Source organism: Protopterus annectens, chromosome 12.part0, assembly GCF_019279795.1.
Source record: "Protopterus annectens isolate FY-2018-M chromosome 12.part0, PAN1.0, whole genome shotgun sequence".
In the NCBI taxonomy this organism is placed as follows: domain Eukaryota; kingdom Metazoa; phylum Chordata; order Ceratodontiformes; family Protopteridae; genus Protopterus; species Protopterus annectens.
In genome coordinates, this window is record NC_056746.1 from 575,462,414 (window position 1) to 575,469,913 (window position 7,500).

At 38.9% G+C, this 7,500-nt stretch overlaps 1 protein-coding gene across 1 annotated transcript in view; it reads right to left on the reverse strand.

The window, feature by feature from the left end:
* Nucleotides 1–7,500, reverse strand: part of TECPR1 (tectonin beta-propeller repeat containing 1) — a gene marked incomplete in the record, with an annotated part of 1,181,271 nt that overhangs the window by 1,114,336 nt on the left and 59,435 nt on the right. Inside the window, 2 exon segments of the mRNA XM_044089712.1 lie at nt 914–1,025; nt 1,977–2,059.

Below are 7,500 nucleotides of genomic sequence, written 5' to 3' on the forward strand. Positions count from 1 at the left end.
GAATGTTGGTTGTTCTCATTTTCTATATATGGATCTACTGAAGTTAATCTAAACTGATAGTCAACTGTTGCCAATCTGCTTTGTTGATCAAAGCAGATTGACATAACTGTCTCTTTTTCAGTGGTCATCCAGGAGGAATGACTGCTTACGTGATTTTCCTCAGAGTCAAACAACAGGCAATCAGGGACAGACAGAATCAAACCATGAACTATAAAAAAAAGCAGATCACAAACAGCTCATAGCTTTAACCATCTGGGCTAATTACCAAGCATGAAAACATCCTTTGGAAAAAGTAATGGTTATCAAAATGGTTACTAGCATACCTGGAAGAAAGAAATGATGCTATGTTTGTGAGATGTCTAAGGTAAAAAGTCAAGAGTGAAGGACCACCATAACCAAGACCTTCAAATATGTAAAAGGTCTCTGAAGCAAAATAACAGGCAATATTCACAGTGTGAAGACAAGATGTCACAAGAAGTCGAGACTTCAACACTGAAGAAGGATACTTTCAAAACGAAGTTAGATGCACGTATAACACTTCCAGGGGAGGGAAGATTAATCAGGTTTCAGTGGAGATCATGAATGTTAGTCTGAAGATGCTGCCTTTCATTTTTTAACTCTGATTTTACTATCATTGTTAACGTGAGGCATAAAAATGTTACTGGTGTTTGTATACGACACATCTGAATTCCATGTAATAATGTGTGCATTTAAATTATAACTATTATAGTCTCTTTTCTTACCACAAATCAGTTTTATCACATACATATAAAGTCATAAGCATTTACCCATTTCCTGTTGTCAATGAGGTATAAACTGATGTGTTACAGTACACTATACAGAAGACGTTGAACAAGTCAGTTCATTGAGTGGAATATGATAATAGGACAAATCTTTAAAACATATTACATACCTTACACTGGTTTATATTTCGATATACTGAAAGGATTCCCCTTCTTTCTACAAGACACTGTTTCTCATGGATAGGCCAATTCACCGGAAAACTGCACAAAAATTGGGAGAAGCTCCAAAGAAGACAAGAACAGAAACTGTTTAGTACTTCTTCGCTTGCACAAATTTATATTTCAACTTCAAGAAGGTATATTTAACTTCATGTAATCTTAATGTTATCTGAAGACTCAAATGCTTCTACTGTTCATTATGATTTCACTGCAATAACATTGATACAATGTTGCAAACAAATTCTGTGTTTTTTAAATGCACTGATCAAGACAGCCTCACTGTTTCACCTATATTATTACATTTTCCAACAATATAGCTTAACTCATTAATGTCTAATGACATTTCTGAGCATTTCTCTAGTTTGATCATACTGACTCCTGTGACTAATATTGTTTTTTTTTTCATATTTATTAATAATTACAAAACCATGCTTTACACAAGTTATTGAAATATTTCATCTTAAAGGTCACATGGTGGACAGTAAAATTGCACTAATGTTTGCCCTCCACCCAGAGATTTTGTTACTCATATAAAATTTATACATTGTCACAAATGAAATATATATTCTGTAAATATCTCTACAGCCAAGTAGCACAGACATGACTGCTCGGTCTCATATGAAAGCTTGCAGCTAGAGGAACAAAATGTTGCTGACAATATATGGGTAACTTGAGTGGTTGCTGAGATACTGCGAGTTATTTCCAAAATCTTACAAAAATGAATGGTTATACTATGACTTATAAAATTCAGTTTAGGACACAGAACCCCAAAGAATGCTACCACTATAAAAACCAGCTTGTGCTGAAGAGTTTATTACTTATACTTCTATGGGGACCTGTACGGTTCCAGAGATATGAACATCTGTTTGAAATATAAGGACATAATTTGATTTTGTCAAACAGCTTAAGCTCCATCCCTTGGAAGTTACAGTGCAAGCATTCAGAGCTACATTGGAGAGAAAGAGTTAACCAGGACAGTAATGATTAGACAATGTCTGTACAGGTTCTACCTACCTTCTACAGACCCCATCTCCTCCTTTTAAGTCAAAAAGTACAGGGACGGGTTTGGGAGACAAATCACTTCATGACGGGGTATACTAGGAAGAAAGACAAGCATAAAAACTAAAAGCAAATTGTTGCAATGACTTTTATTTATCTTAGCTGTCCTCTAAATGCAATATTATTGTTTGATAAATTACTTTTTCTTCATAAAAATAAAACACTGTAAGTAAACTCCATATTCATAAGCCTCAAGTATTTTTAAACATTACCTTAACTTACAAATATAAAGCAGATAGTTACATGCACACAAGGAAAAAAGCAAAAACCTGTATGATATAAAATTAAAGCTCCTTAAAGCAATGCCGAAGTATTGTAATCAGTTAAGATGTATGCAATATAGAGTTGTTTATATTAAAAGGTATGGCATTATTAGTAAAGACATAACATGGAAGCATTTTAACCATAGTGCTGAAAGCTTAGTAATTTGTTTACTTTTTTCTATGTAATGCATGAAGGAGCTTCATCAAGGATTACACCTTCCTCTGTCAATTTATATTCAGCCATAGTCGACAACTATAACTAACGTGAAGGTCAGTTTGAAACTACTTCTTGATAAAAGTCTTACTGACAAAGAAATGTAAGCAAGGGAATTTTAGTCCCTCCATTGAAATCTACACTGGCAATCCCAGAATTATATGTTTGAAATTAATTTTATAATCTTTAATTAGTTGACCTACAGCAAATTTGGGAAATCTCAAGATTGATGAGTAAGGTTAAAATATGTCTCAAAAATATTTCCTGTCAGTTTGGTGCAGGGTATTAAATTGCAAACTTGTAACCCGCTTTACCCTGTGCAGTCTTGGATTAGATTTCCTCAATCTCCTTTTGCCCTTTTGGTGACCTCGATGCTCCTGGCTCACCCCTGAAAAGAGGCACATATATGTAGTGGGTTTATCTGGTTAACAAACAAATAAAACTTTTTAAGTATCAATATTAAATCTGATTTAAATTTTGTTTCCAAATGGCAGCTTCTCCCAGCAATGTTTCATTTATTATACCCAAAAGGCTAACACTTTTCAAATCCTCACTGTCTCTATTAAGAACAAAAGCTCCAACTATCCAAATGCAGCTCTCTGTAGTTCTTATGTTGTCCTGACACAGATGGGTTCTTATTAGGCTGCATCACCGCAAAAGAATAAGATGGACACTAAGAATGTAAAGGAGATGGGCACCAGCCCTCCGAAAAGAAGGAATAATCTTACCTTAGGTCATTCAGTGAATAGTATAATAGATGGGAGTGAAAAGGAATGAAAGGTACATCTGAGGTGTCATGGCTACCTGGTCAGAAAGGTAAGGCATATGTGAGGTGCCATGTCTATGTGAGGTTGTCAGTTAACACATATTACAAGTGCCATGGCTAAATGGGCCAGGTAATTAAGGTGCATGTGAAATGACATTACTACATATAGCAGGGAAATGAAGTATATATAGCAGGTTTCATGGCTGGTTTGGGTAGAGAAGGAAGGTGTGTGTGATCTGCATGGCTAGTATGGCAGGAAGGCAAGGTGTATATAAGGTGTCACAGCTAGGTGGGGGCAGGAAGGTGAAGGCAAAGCACATTTGAGATGTCATGACTATGTGGAGCAGGAAGGTAAGGTACATGTGAGGTGTCACTACTATATGGGGCAGGGCTTTAAGGTGTACTGAGGCACCATACCATGATTAGGTGGATAAGGTATAACTGAGGTTCCATTAGTACGAAAATCAGGGAAGTAAAGAGTATGTCAGATGCTATTATTATGTGAGTGAAGTAAGATATATGTAAGCTGTTATGGTTGGATGGAGCAGGAAGGTAAGTGAAATACCCACATAGTGAAGTGCTGATGCCCCCAATAAAGGTGGTCTTACAACAGCATGAGTAAGTACAGACCTATCAGACTTACAGGTCCCATCTGCAAAACCCTGGACCATATTATACCTAACCTCGTAAACTGTGATATCAAGAATCTTGTTAGATTTGACCCCAACAGATTAGCTTTCCAAAGGGTAGATTATGTCTATTTAATCTGATAAACATCTTTGAAAGGGTTACAGAGGTTGTAGATGGACGCCATGCAATACATGCAGCACATCTTAACCTGGTCAAGGCCTTTACCACCATTCTCCATGTTGGTATCATACAAAAGCTAAATGCTTTAAACATTGACCCATATATGGATGGGCTGCAAACCAGATGAAAGACAGAACCGACATAGTGCAAGCTGCAGGTGCCTCATCAGAAAGTAAGAAAGTGATTAATGATGTCCCTCAGGGCACAGCGCTGGTACCTCTCCTTTTTGGTATATACTTCTCAGGTCTCAAAGCAGAAAGACAAAAAACTCTGGTTAACAAAGTTTGCAGATATGAGGTGCCATGTCTAGATTGTGTTAAGTCACCCTATGATGCCCAAACCTTTCAGAATGAACTCTACCTAAGTAAAGTCTTGGTGTGTTACATGGGCTCAAACTAAATGCTAAAAAGTCTGCTACCATCACTTTCGTAAGACAACGCCTCAGCTCTTTATACCGTATAGACAACATCCCACAACAAAATAAAAACTACTTGGGTTGACAGCTCCCTCTCTTTTGGCCATTATTTGACAACAGTTTTCAGGAAATCCTTTTATCTGGCCCAGTTAATTGCCAAAGGAATATCATCAAGTCTAAAGAGGTAATCACTCCTTTATACAGCACTGATCAGTATGACTACAGAGTACAACACCCCCTTTTGGATGGATCTCAGTAAACATATCAAACAATTAACCCCCCACCCCCAAAAGCTTCTATCCAAAATGATCACAGGCCAATAGTAACTGAGCAACCACAAGAGGCTGGAAGCTCTATCTCTTTGTATTTTATAGATCTGAGGGGAGATCTCTGTTTCACTTACCACAACATTAGAGACCTAATTGTTCTGGACCTCCTGTTTCTCCACAAATCCAGAATTTTCACCAACTACAACCATGGAACTAAATTTTCACAAATAAATAAACAAAACACTATGAAGGGACAGGTTTATAACCCAGTACCTCCCAAACCTCTGGAATAATCTTCCTTTGCATGTTAAGTAGTACAGATCACTACCTTCCTTTAAACATACCTGATAAATGGATGAGTATCTGCAAATTTACTCTAGGATTAACTTGTATGGAACTCCTGGAGAAAGGAAGTGTGGCCTGAGAGAGGGTACTGGCAAGGCATGAATGGTCATAACACTCAGTTGCCATGGAATATTTATGAATCCATGAAACCAGCAGGGAAGTAAGGAGAATGTGAGAGGGTAAGTGCCATGGCATTCTAGGGCAGGAAAGTAAAGAGGCATGTGACTTGCCTACTGGGGGAGATAGGGAGAGAAGATAACTGTGAGGTATCGTGGCTAGGTGAGGCAGGGAGGTAAGATGCATAAGAGGTGCCATGGCAAAGTGGAGCAAGGAGATAATATGCAAGTGACATACGGTGCCTTTGTAGGACAAAGAGGTACGTGTTTGTGAATTGTCATAGCTGCATGGGGCAGGGAGGTAAGGTGCATTTGAGATGACATTGGAATGTTGGGCAGGTGCAAAAGAAAAGTGGGACACACAGGTAAAGTGTGTGTGTGTGTGTGTGTGTGTGTGTGTGTGTGTGTGTGTGTGTGTGTGTGTGTGTGTGTGTGTGTGTGTCGTGAAATGTAAGACATATGTTAGGTGCCATGCCTAGGTGGAACAGGGAAGGAAACATCAGAGTGTTACAGCAATGACTGCATACAAGGGAATTCTTGATGTCACTGCCCATGCAAAGACAAATTCCAAAGTTAGGAAAAGGATCCAAGTAGTAAAACTGGAGTATGAAGAAGTAGAACAGGACCTTAGTTGGGCAGCAGATGCTGTGAATATTTTCAGAAGGGCTGCCCATCCATGTAATGAGAGATGATATGGCACTTCCATTGTAGGGATTAAAAGATGGCTGCAAAACTGAAACACTGCTCAGGAGTCTGGATTAGGAATCCATTTGTAAAGACTTAGGTCTATAAATGTGTGATCTGTGTGTCAAGACAAGCAAGAACTTGGATGACAAACTTAGGAGGGTTTACTAACAAACATTTAAGGTATTTATGAGACTGGCACAGTAAAGCATCTAGGAAATCAAGGCTCCCCCTCAAAATGACAGGGCAGTTACTGAAGTAAACTCCAGTACTGGGAATAAGTGCAGGAAAAAAAAATATGTGCTTAATGAAAACAGAGGAAAGAATACATGTGGATGATAAAAAAGCTAGCATAAAAAAGAATGATATAATGTCATCGCCCAAACTCTGAACTAGTGGCTCTGATAAAAAAAACAATATGTCAATACCATGGCAGTAAAAGAAACATAGCATACTGTCAACCTTGACTGGTACACAACTTATGTAAAAGGCAGGGCATAAAACAGGCAGAGAAGGAGGTAAACCCCTACATAAAAATAAAGAGATCACGTCAATAGAACATACAAGTAAACATGCAGGACAAGAAGCTATGTGGGTCACATCTAAGGCTAGAAATGTCAGGACAATCATTAAATGGCATGTGCTTAGAACCCCTTTCTTTTAGAAGGTAAAGACAAAAATGGAATAGGCTGTGTCGTTAGCATGTCAGACAAGGTGGCAAGAATGCTCATAACACTCAGTGGCCATGGAATATTTTTGATTCTATGAAAGCAGCTGTAGGACATGCAGGGAAGTAAAGGGCATGTCAGATGCCATGGACAGGTATATTCGGAGATAAGGTGTACTTGAGGTGCCATGGCATGGTGGGGCAGAGAAGTAAGGGGCATGTGAGATGCCATACCTGGGTGAGATAGGGAAGGATGAGGGATGTGAGGTGTGATAGCTAAGTGAGGCAGGGAGTTAATAGACTCCCTCTCCATGTCAAGCAGAGTACCTCACTAACCCTCTTTAAGAGAAACCTAGGTGGCTGGATGGAAAACAGAAAATACACCCCTGGGATCCCACCTGTGTCCCTGATGGACAGGGGAAACAAGTGTTAACTTTGTGGGAACATGGGCAAAATTCTTGGCTAGGCTTACAAGGCCCTGCCTATACTTTGAACCTATAAGAGGTGCCATGGCAATGGCACTGCAACCTTCAGCCACTCACTGCCAAAACATGTTCAATATGTCAAGGAGTATTCAGGCAGCCTGCAAAGGAGCAAGAAAGACAATTAAGACCAGCAAATGTCAAGGCTATATATATGATATAAACTGGAACACCAAGACTGTAGCTGCACTGGAGTAATATCACTCCTGATATCTTCTAAAGGCAGAGCTCAGACAAGTAGTATAAGGTCTTAGACAGAAAGGACAGCCCAAAACCTGGTGTTAACATATGCAGAGAGGATCTCAGTCCTGCAAGTGCAGAACCATTTATGGGACTAATACTGGGCAAACAGTGTGTCTCACTGTCAACATAAATATATGTACAAATCAAAGGGAAAAACAACTCTGGACTTCCAAATGTCATTCTGACAAAAGGGGGCAGCACCTGG